Source organism: Phasianus colchicus, chromosome 8 (genome assembly GCF_987193195.1).
Source record: "Phasianus colchicus chromosome 8, bPhaCol1.hap1.1, whole genome shotgun sequence".
Classification (NCBI taxonomy): domain Eukaryota; kingdom Metazoa; phylum Chordata; class Aves; order Galliformes; family Phasianidae; genus Phasianus; species Phasianus colchicus.
Genome location: NC_143443.1, coordinates 12,417,487 through 12,427,947, shown reverse-complemented (window position 1 = coordinate 12,427,947; position 10,461 = coordinate 12,417,487). Strand labels below are relative to the sequence as shown.

General features: G+C 39.7%; 1 protein-coding gene across 6 annotated transcripts in view; it reads right to left on the bottom strand.

The window, feature by feature from the left end:
- Positions 1-3,007: 3,007 nt before the first annotated feature.
- Positions 3,008-10,461, bottom strand: part of NUDT13 (nudix hydrolase 13) — a 29,436-nt gene continuing 21,982 nt past the window's right edge. For 2 of the 6 annotated variants that reach the window (XR_016468745.1, XR_004168271.2), the window contains 6 exons: positions 10,054-10,255; positions 9,760-9,824; positions 8,670-8,767; positions 8,223-8,318; positions 7,186-7,275; positions 3,009-5,947 (listed from right to left, as the gene is read on the bottom strand). The gene's annotated coding sequence lies outside the window, so the exon portion shown is untranslated. Of the gene's footprint in view, positions 5,948-7,185; positions 7,276-8,222; positions 8,319-8,669; positions 8,768-9,759; positions 9,825-10,053; positions 10,256-10,461 lie in introns of all 6 variants that reach the window. The other 4 variants (XR_016468747.1, XR_016468748.1, XR_016468746.1 and 1 more) reach the window with 4 other exon arrangements.

Sequence of the window (10,461 nt, the reverse complement as noted above, 5' to 3'; positions counted from 1 at the left end):
TTCACGTGTCTTATAAATCAGAAGGAAGACTTTTGGTGACGTTTCAGTTACACCCAGTTAAGGGCACAGGTAGTCTGTGAAGACCTCAGCGATGAAATTCACTTTACGTAACAGTTTAGATCTTAAAACACTCGTTCTTATTTCTTCTGATGGTAGAACTGTGAATGTTTTGATTGTATGTTGTTCTGGATATGTTCTCGCAGCCATCAGCAGCGTCACATGTGAAAAGGGAGATCTGAACGTGCAGAGTGAGGCGAGAGATCCCGCTGAGGGGGCACGATGTACGGTAACATCCTCGGGCAGAAGAAGCAGGTTCGGTGCCAGGTCGTCTCGCAGATGAGCAGCACCCTTACATTTATACAAGCGTTACCAGGGAATCGTCCTGAGAGACAGAGAGCATCGTAGCACAGAGCTTACAGTTATATGTGTGAGCTGTCACTTCTTTACCAATAGTTGCCTATTTCAATCAATGCAACACGCCTCACCTCACGTATCTGAACATCCAAACTGAACTTGGAGTTACAATGAGTTGCATGCAAAGGATGAGCTGAAAAGAGACCCTCTGAATCCTCGGTCAGAACGAGGAGATACTTGGAGGAAACGTGGGCGTTAAACACTCCTCAGAGCTGTCACCCAACACTAATTGGAAGCCACTTCGACATCGAAACTCTTCCATGAAACAATTTGTAGTCCAGCATTATAAACACTAGATGGTTTCACAGTGGACTACGCAAGATGCAAATAGAATATTTTGACAGCAGTGATAGTCTGCTGTTCTAAATAATTAAAACAAGTGATTTCTCACCACGCTTCTGTCCTGGCGAGATTAAGAAAAACAATGATAACGATCTTCCCGTGCAAACACAGCTTCGGGAACAGCTTGTGAAAACATTTGCCTCCCAGAGCTATCTAGTTAGTGTATTTGTACACTCCAACGACTGGTTACTGGGTCATACAACTACTCAGCTCGTGGATGAGTTATTTACATGCATCCCTTGCTTTCAGAACCTACTGTCTGTGAACAGGCACGTCTGCTTGAAGAAAAGAGGTCCTGGGCTATAGAACCGACCGAGAGTCCCAAAGAAGTTGTGGTGGGTTCCTCTCAGACCGCTTTGTGCCTACAAACCGCCGGCTGATTTAACGCCGTCAGAAGCTGCAGTACATAAAACAGAATGGGCTCCGGGCCTTCTGTAACCTGCTCAGTTTTATTCTGAGCGATTTGTTGTTGCTCAATCATTACTTCTTTAAAGAAAAAGGAGAAACATTCTTGTCGATTTCAACTGTGACTGCATCAAGAGGCCGATTCCATCCGGTAAGAAGTAGCAGATGCATTTATGAAGTGTGTGTCCCTATTTAATGTTTTTTAAAGTGTCCTTTTTGTAATCCATACGCATTTAAATTCTATTAAAAATACACAAATGAGACAAGTTATGAGTTTTTGAGTTAACATCCACATAAAATAATTGATGGTATATAGTAATGAGCTCAAGCAAGACAGCAGTTCTTATTTTAACGTTAATTTTACCTAGAATAATTGATTACATCGCGGTTGAACAGACGTACATTCGAAACTGTAAAGCGATACAGTCATTCTTAGAAGACGAGAGCTGGGACAAGCTGCTTTGGGGAATTTCACCAGAGCCAGGCAGCAATTTTCAATGAACTTCAAGCATTCCTTAAACTTGATCTGAGCGTTACTTAACCAGAGACCGCTCTCGTTAGGAGCGCCACGTATCGTCCCAGAATGTGGCTGACTGGAACAGATGAATCCGACATCTGCTGCTCTAAACTACCTATTGTAACTTGGATATTTGCTAAAAGATGATGTTCCTCACAATACTGCACCTGGAAAAAGTTCTGCAGTAACGACATGAAATATATTTTTGTATTTGAAAACTGTGATACGGAATGAAAAAATGCATCTCTCCATTTGAAGCAGCGCACTCGAGGATCCACTTTTATTATGAGCTTAATTGCACAGGCTATTTAACTAGCTTAACCCCAGTTTTTTCTTGGGATGCGTGCAATAACCCACTTTATTCTTGCAATGACAGTCTTGGTAAAATGGAGCCATACTGAGATTAAAGACAAAAGATATAGAGAGAGGAAGAGTGTGGCTATACCTAGGTTGGTATATTTGTGAGAACAAATATGAAACGGAGGTGATTTTTAGATGTGCTCATTAACTATCAAAAGCCAACTGAAAGTGCTGAGCTAACCTGGCCTTTGAGGTGGCTGACTTGAAGGCAGTAAAGGAGAAAGCCGAGCACTGCTTTCTTCTTGTTCGTGCCGACTGTTTTCCTCCATGTGATCTGGATGTGACAGACAAGCTGAAGATTACCTTCACAGGTGTTGTCTCATACTTCTAGCAAGAGGTGGATGTAAGGCCATTGTGTGCTTGATACAGAAACACCAGGAGGCGTGACGTGCTGCATCTTGACCTGCACCGTATCAAAATAGCAGCTCTGGTACACATGGAGCCAAGTTGGATGCCTGATCTCATTACACTTGAAGCATTATAGATCTGACTACTGTTGGTTAGGCTTAGATTCTCACTGCATCTATGTAATACGCTACCACCACTTCCTCAATGTGTTTGGATTTGCACACGATGGCTTTTGAGGTTATACGACAGGAGAATGCGCTTATTGAAGCACTTACACACTCACGACCCTGTCTAATTGACCTGACCCTGTAACTGGAATTTAACTAAAGCATCTGTATTACATTTCTATAATCAAATGACTTTAAGGTGATTGTTTAAAGTAACACTGGTGGACTGCGTCTGCTTCTGTTACTATCATTCTCCCTGACCTACTGAATCCTTGGTGTTACTTTCAGTTCTAGTAGCTGTTTAAGACAGAGATGTGTTTTAGAGCTGTGGCATTTGAGATGATGGAATCTAGGGATTTTGAGAGAGATCCTGTTTCATCCTTACCCAGGATCCATCATTTTCTGCTGTCAGTCAGTACAAGGCATTAATATTTCAGGTTTGGAGGGTTGAGTTTATTTTTCATGGGGCTTAGTGCTGATATTTGCTCCAGAGTTTATCTCTGCAAGAGCATAGTGCATGAAAGCATTTTTTTTTTGTACCCATGTTGAACAGTTTACAGGCAGTTCCACGACTACTGGGGCAGCGGGACCCACAAACCCATGCCCCAGGAAAGGGGAAAGAGTGGCAAGAAAAGGGAGATAGACCTAAAAATGAAACAGCAGCAACAAGCTGAGGAGGAAAGTTAGTTTACTAAATATGATATCACAATGCATGACAACATAATAATACAATTCGAATTGAGACCAATACATACAATGAGAGAGATTGTGTCCAAAGACCAAAGGTCTTACTCAAATGCTGAAGACGAGAGCTAGGAAGCACATACACTGCAGAGACAAACAGAAAGGGAAAAAGAGGACATCTTGTGATCTGTGAACAGTTTTGTCATTCCCTCTGAACGTAGAATGGAAACAGAACAGCAAACAATCTTCTGGGTTACGTAGTTCTCTTTCTCTTCAGAGGCAGCTACACCAGAAATAACGACGATCCACAGAAGCGGAGCATTAAAACTTTAACTCCCAGTGCACTACATCATGTCATGATGTGGAATACCAATAACAAAACATAAAAACCATGACAACTCTGGAAATTCATCATTAACAATGACATCACAGGAAATCTAAACCTTCATGCTTAAATGCACAAGCGCTAGATATGCTATCACAAGGACTTTGGAAACACATGTAAGGTGACATTACTGATACAAGATGAAATTCTTTTAACAGATATTTTTCACGCAGCAAGCCCAGGACTTTCTTTTGCCAGGTCATTCAGCACAATCAATTCCCAAGAGGTTTTAGCTATTTAACTCCACATTTGGATTCAACCGCTCAGGTATTTACTAAGAGGTAGCGAGAATAAGGTCAACACTGACACAGCATAGCATTGAATTCTGCAGATCTAGTACCACAGATAGAAATAACCTGTTCTGTACAGTTTATACTGCTGCCCTATAGAGAACAGCAGCAATGGAGTAAAATATAAAAGCTAATTAAAAGTCTCTGCTGAAAAAACTTACCATAGTGGGTAGGAAAAAAAAAAAGCAAGCCTATTAGTCTCAAACACTGTCTGCAATAGTGGATATTTCTATTTCAACTAAAATTTTAAGTTACAGTACTTTCAAGCTCGTATTCTCAGAGCACAATTAATTAGAAAACAGAATGGATCAGAAGTGCAACTTCAGAAGCAGTGACAGACCCTTATCTCTGGGCTTTCATTTAACTCTGGCATTAAAACTTTGGGGAACTCAATCCACTGTCCCTCGTGCAAGAGCTTCTGCACAGAAGATTAAGAGCAGGGAAATTATTTCCCCAAGTTTCAATAACATTAACCTCTGAAAACATGCCTTGAAGTTCCTTCCCCCCCCCCCCACAGTATCTGCTAGTGAAATTTAATAGGTTATTAAAACAAAACTGAAAGTGTTTTTGAAAGTGTTTTGATCATTTTGATACTCTTACACTATGCTTCAGTTACCACAGCCATTGGCATTCTCACCAAGATTTTCTCACCAAGGTTTTAGTAACTGAGTTCCTGTTACAGATCAGCCCTACGTGCAAGTACACCACCAGCAGCAGTCCACTTCCATGTCTTCAACAGATTCCTCAGTCACAGTGACCACACTGTAAAACATCCAGGATAGCGTTTCTCATTTGCAATACTGGTTCTACAAGAAACTCATCTGTTGCTCAAGAAGATGCCAACCAAACCAATACAAACTTGTTTGTCCCTTACTTTAGGATTAGGTTTACAAATGAAGTATGATTAAGGCCTGCATTATAAACACTACAAAGAAAGCATTATTTCACTTTAGTCAGATAGGCTGCATCAGCATAGCACCATCATGTACGTGTAGAAGCAGTAGTAGTGATGTCCCAGAGGTGATTTTACTTAGTTTTCAAAGCATTACAAACTAACAATTCATTATGATTAAGAATGCTTAATACATGGTAACTTCAGAACTGCTCCAAAAGAATGTATAGTTTTACATTAAAAAAATAGTTTTACATAATAGCAGGCATGCTACAAACATATCCAACCGCTCTACCTCTCTTCCTGAGAGAAGACAAACACTTCAAAAACCAAAAAACACTCCCCACAGGAATACTGAGTAGTTGGAGGTATGAAGCTTCCTCCCCTATCATAATCAAAATGCTATCCTTGGGCTCTTTAAACCCTGTCACACATATTATACAGCCCGTTTCCCAAACATTAGCAGCTGCCAGCAGCTTTCTCAACCTATTGTCTAATAGGTCTCCCATGAAACCTACTTCCAGGAGCTGGTCTGCTCATCCAGAACCTTTAGACTGCTTCAGATATCCTAGCGGTTCTCTGTTACATTATTTCACTGGCCTTAGGGGAGACACACTGTAAAATAGAAAAATTACAACATCTAAAGCATATAATTATAGTATAACAGCAGCATTACAGCATGTGTTATTTCCACAGGTAGTTTGAACTCCAGAAGTAGTCCAGTAATAACATTCTCAAGCAATATCTTAACACACACAAAATGAAAAGCTTGCACACTACACCATGAGAAGAAAAACAGGACAAAACAGAACCCAGCCCTTACAGTTCCTCAAGGACAGAAACTTCAGTATAAATAGACTGGGCAATTTCCAGATAAACCATCAAAAAGTTTGAAACAAAAAAAATTAGCAGTTTATTTGAAACAGAAGTGTTACAGTACAAGCAGCTTTGAACACATTATAGGGCACATCACTTATATCCAGCTGCTTCTTAAGCTTGCAGCTGGAATCTGTTGTTTTCAGAACTGAAGCAAGAGAAGCCTGATGCAAACAAGGAGCTTGAACATTGATGCTTTTCAACAACCACATTGAACTTGGACTTGAATCTTAGATGTGTTTCTCATTCCAAGGATATCCTCAAGCACTGAAAAAGGCAGGGAAAGAATGAGCTACAGGCACTGGCAGAAAAAACACATGTAACACTAACAACACAGCACGATAAGAATCAATTCCATAGTTAACACTCCCACTGACTAAGCCCAACTTAGAATGAGCCAGGCATTTAAGTCTTCCCATTTCCAACAGAGTTTGAGAGATTAAGAATTAAGCTCCACCTCCTCAGTACATGGCAAGGTGTGCACTTGAAAAGGCCATCCCATTTTGAGCACTCGGTACAACAAGGCTACAAGGCAGACGATTCACCAGCAATTCAACACAGTCAAGGACAAAACTAAGGCAAAACTTTCAAGCTAGATAACAAAAGTCAACAAAAACTAAAAAAAAAAAAAAAAAACCACCACAAGCCCACTACCAAAACATCCCTTTATATAGCTAGTTCAAAACTGAAAGATCTTATGTCTTCATCACCCCCCATCTCTAACACATTAAACTTGGGCAGAAAAGGTGATGAAAACAATCACTGTTCAGTGACCTAATTGCATTTTTCCCTGAAAAAAAAAAAAACAAACAAACACTGCTGCAACAGAGCAGAAACAGATTGGGTGGGTACCTTTTGCCTTAATGAAGAAGGATACTTTAAAACTCAGCTCATAGCATCCAAAGATTCATTGTAATGTCATAAGATTTACTAAAGATGTGCTGTTTCTGTTGCCTTTCACTCCAGCAGAAGTTACATTTATTTACGATTAATATTAAAAATTAAAAGAAATAAAAAAATTTCAAATACAAAAATAATAAATTATAAATATTGATAAAAATTCATTCATATTTTAACAGCCATTAACAGGGGCATAGAAAGATCCACACCAACATGCCCACTTTGCAGGGGGCTGGGCTTGTTCACTGGAGGCCCCTTCCAGCCCCTACAGCTCTGTGATTTTATATTAGGGAAACAAGAAATTGGATATTATCCCTGCTCTGTGGAATTTTACATGGACTACTGCTCTGGAGCACCACACTTTAACCAGAGAGTACTTCTGAAAGAATTGAAGGAAGGTAGACAACAGACAGATTGGTGAGATGTTGGACCGGCTCTGCTCTGCTAAGAAACAGTAAATGAACCTTTTCTGATGAACACACCTTACTCACATTCGTAGTTCACGCAATTTCATGAACTGCAGTTCCTACCTGGAACACCGCAGCAAAGCAAATCAAGCACAACTTCTAAGATTAGGAATCACATATCAAAAACATTTGAATTACCAGCACAGCTTCTATAGGACGTGGCATCATTCCAACAGTTTTTCAAGGTCTTCTGGAAGAAGATGTTTTCTACTGTGCGTAACCTTCCTGCTGCATGAGGGAAAAAGAGGGGAAAGAAGTCCCAGTTACTTCCAATGAAAAGATCCTCTTTTCAAACAACTGGACCGTTGTATGCCACGTCACTAGGTAAACATACAGTCAGAGCTCAGGACTGTTTTGAGAAAATGCATCTAGTCACTTTTGGATGGGCAGCCCCCTTTTAACCCCCTCTGTCCTTTCCATTTTCCATCCTCAACTGTATTCGCTAGAGATCTCTCCAAAGTCTAGCCAGAGAGTGTGCAACATTCCTACAAACACCTACCATGAATACGTAGGTATTCGTGATTCAATCACACGTTATCATCACGTTATGCACGTGATGCCAAAGTCTTGTAGGGTATGTTTTCCCTCATCTAAAGGGATCTGTTACCCCACTTAACCTTAGCAAAGTTACGTTCCTCTACATGAGAGAGAATCAGAATGTATTACTTAGGTGGCTCAGTATGCAGAAAGGTACTGGGTTTCTAAAAACCCAGAGGCACCGTAGTTCATTGTTGCTCCGTGTATCTTTGAAATTTGTGTGAAAAATGAAAAATATTTCTGTAACTTCAAAGCCATGTGAGCATACCTTAACTATAATTAATGTACAATTTATCTCACACAGAAGTGGTATGTTATCGTAGGGCAAGCACTTTGTGATAAGCTATGATAGAAGTAACATGCCTTGTACCTTTCCCTCCGCTGGCCCTGTAGAAGTCACACTGAAATCTTAAGTGTACTAAAGTGAAAATCAAGGAGAAAAATAAACACCAGAAAGTAGACCTCCACTGTACAAGTTATTCCAGTGACTCACATTAACAAGACAACTTACCATCAAATGAGAACTGTAACTCCGAAGCGTACAGAAAACTTCTCTGTATTCACAAGTAACATTCAACGCTACTTCATAACTTTTGCTCTGAGTACTTAATTTTCAAGAATTCGTGAAGGACACTTACCTGTTTGGTGAATGAGGTGAAACACTCAGGACATCTGTGTCCATACGATGCATGTAGTGCTTTGGAGCCATAAAGAACTGCAGTACCTTGCCACATCTACAAGCAAGAAAATGGAGAAGAAAGAATGAGTAATTCATATATTATCACTCCAGCTTGTCTCCAGTACAAGACTCACTAAGCTGGAACCTATTATTCATGACATTTGTAGGTTATGGGTCAGTGCTTTCTGATTACATTACAAGCAATTTCGAGAGATGCTTGCTACGCTCTGGAAGGAAATAAAAGCACCAAACCAGTTGATTCTAAGGCTTTTTGATCAATATCAAACAGCAAGATTGCAAAGCATTCCTCTAAAATATAGGTTAGTATTTGACATTCACACAAACAACTCCTTTTTCACATGCTTTCTGCTTGTCAGCCTTGTACATTCACAGCACAAAGACGTACCAAAGCATTCAGCACACCATGAGCAATCTGCTCTCCTCATTTGCCTTCAGTTTATCCGTATCTCTTCTGACCCATTCAGGGGGTTAATGCCAACAGCTCTGGTGAGGACAGTTAGTAAGAAGTTAATTAGGTAAAATGAATATTAAGCAGGAACTAATTCTAATTCATTCTAACACAATTAGAATGCCCTCCTTTCTCTAGACATTAAACTTTATTTTTGCACCAGACACAGGAAAACATTCAAGTTTAATATTTCCAATAAATAGCTGAATTGAGAACAACTAATTTTACAAAAAACTGTAGCAGCTCCAGATTTCTTTTCCTTTCTTTCTTTCCTGGTGTGGGAGGTTGAAGGAGCTTTTTCTTCTCTATTGAATTGAGAACAGACAACTATTTATCTCTAAGCTTCTGGTAGCATAAAGCCGCTGGAAATCAGATAGTACATTTTGCCAACATTGCTTTTCTGGAACCTTCTGGTTTGTTATTTTTGCATCTTATATTTTCTTTCAAGTACCTTTAACCATGACATAGATTAGTTCAGCTTGTTTCCTGTAAAAAGCCACTTTGTTTAAACTCAGTAGCCAAGGTTTACCCTCCTCATTACCTTAGATGGATGACTGCTCAGTAGGACCAATGGTAAGCAGAGTCCTTCCCCCTTGGCAGCTCTTCAGTTATCAGTTGTAATTTACATGAGCATTTCTATAAAGGTTATAATTTTTTTCACAGATGCGGAAACCCTTTATCCAAATAATTGCATATGAATATCACCACAAGCAAAAGACACTTTATTCTTTCCTGTAAATATGGGCTTGACTGATTGTGCTGAAAGACATCCTGTAAGAATCTAGAAGGCCAGGGAGAAATTTTTTCCCTCTCATAGTGCAGACAGCTCACCATGCAAAAGGAACATGCAGGGGTCATTAACAAAATCCCTCAGAGAATTGCTAGTTTCTAAAAAACTTGTTTAGCACACAGTAAGGCTTCAATAACACTTCACACATAGAAGGGAAGATACAAAGTGGAACTTAGTGAGCAGAAGTCTTATTGACTTTGCTCTGTTGGCTGAAATTCCTATCCTAGCAGTACATACCTTTCCATAGACAGATACTTCATCAGAAGTTTCTCAGCTGACCTTGATCTCTAACATCTGCTCAACTGTGTGAAGAAGAGTTCAGGAAAATTTAGGAGACAATGGAAGGTGGTTTTGTTAATATTTGCAATGTAATGTTAATTAGCTTTCATAAATGCAGAGCATGCCCTCTGCACAAGTCACATTAACAAATAAGAACTATTTTTAAGGCAGAGCGTGTAAAAGAACAATTACCTACAGGTATTGACACCACATCTAGCATTAATTTCAGTCAGGAGCACAAATAGGACAAACCTTAATTCCAAAGAGGCCGCAGAACAAAACAGCAAGATATTCAGAAAAGCAGAAAGTGCAGAGAAGAGCCCATACATTTGCTTTTTCAGTCCTATATAACAAGATTGTTAAAATCCTTTGTATAAGAAAGGAGGGACATCAGCCTGCTGACAGCAATTCCTCCAGGTGATTTCTCTTCATAGCAGGCAGTATTTCAGCATACCTTTTACATTAAGGAGAGAAAAACATATATTTAAATGCATTAGAAAGAGACAGACAGCATCCTCAGGTGCTTCTACAGCGTGCACAGCAGTTTAATCATTGTTTTTACCCCCTCATAGCAGACTAAGTAAATAAAACACTTCATCCAAACGGACAGCAATGTAAACTCTGACTCTAAAAAACAGAACAATACTTCTACTTGACAGA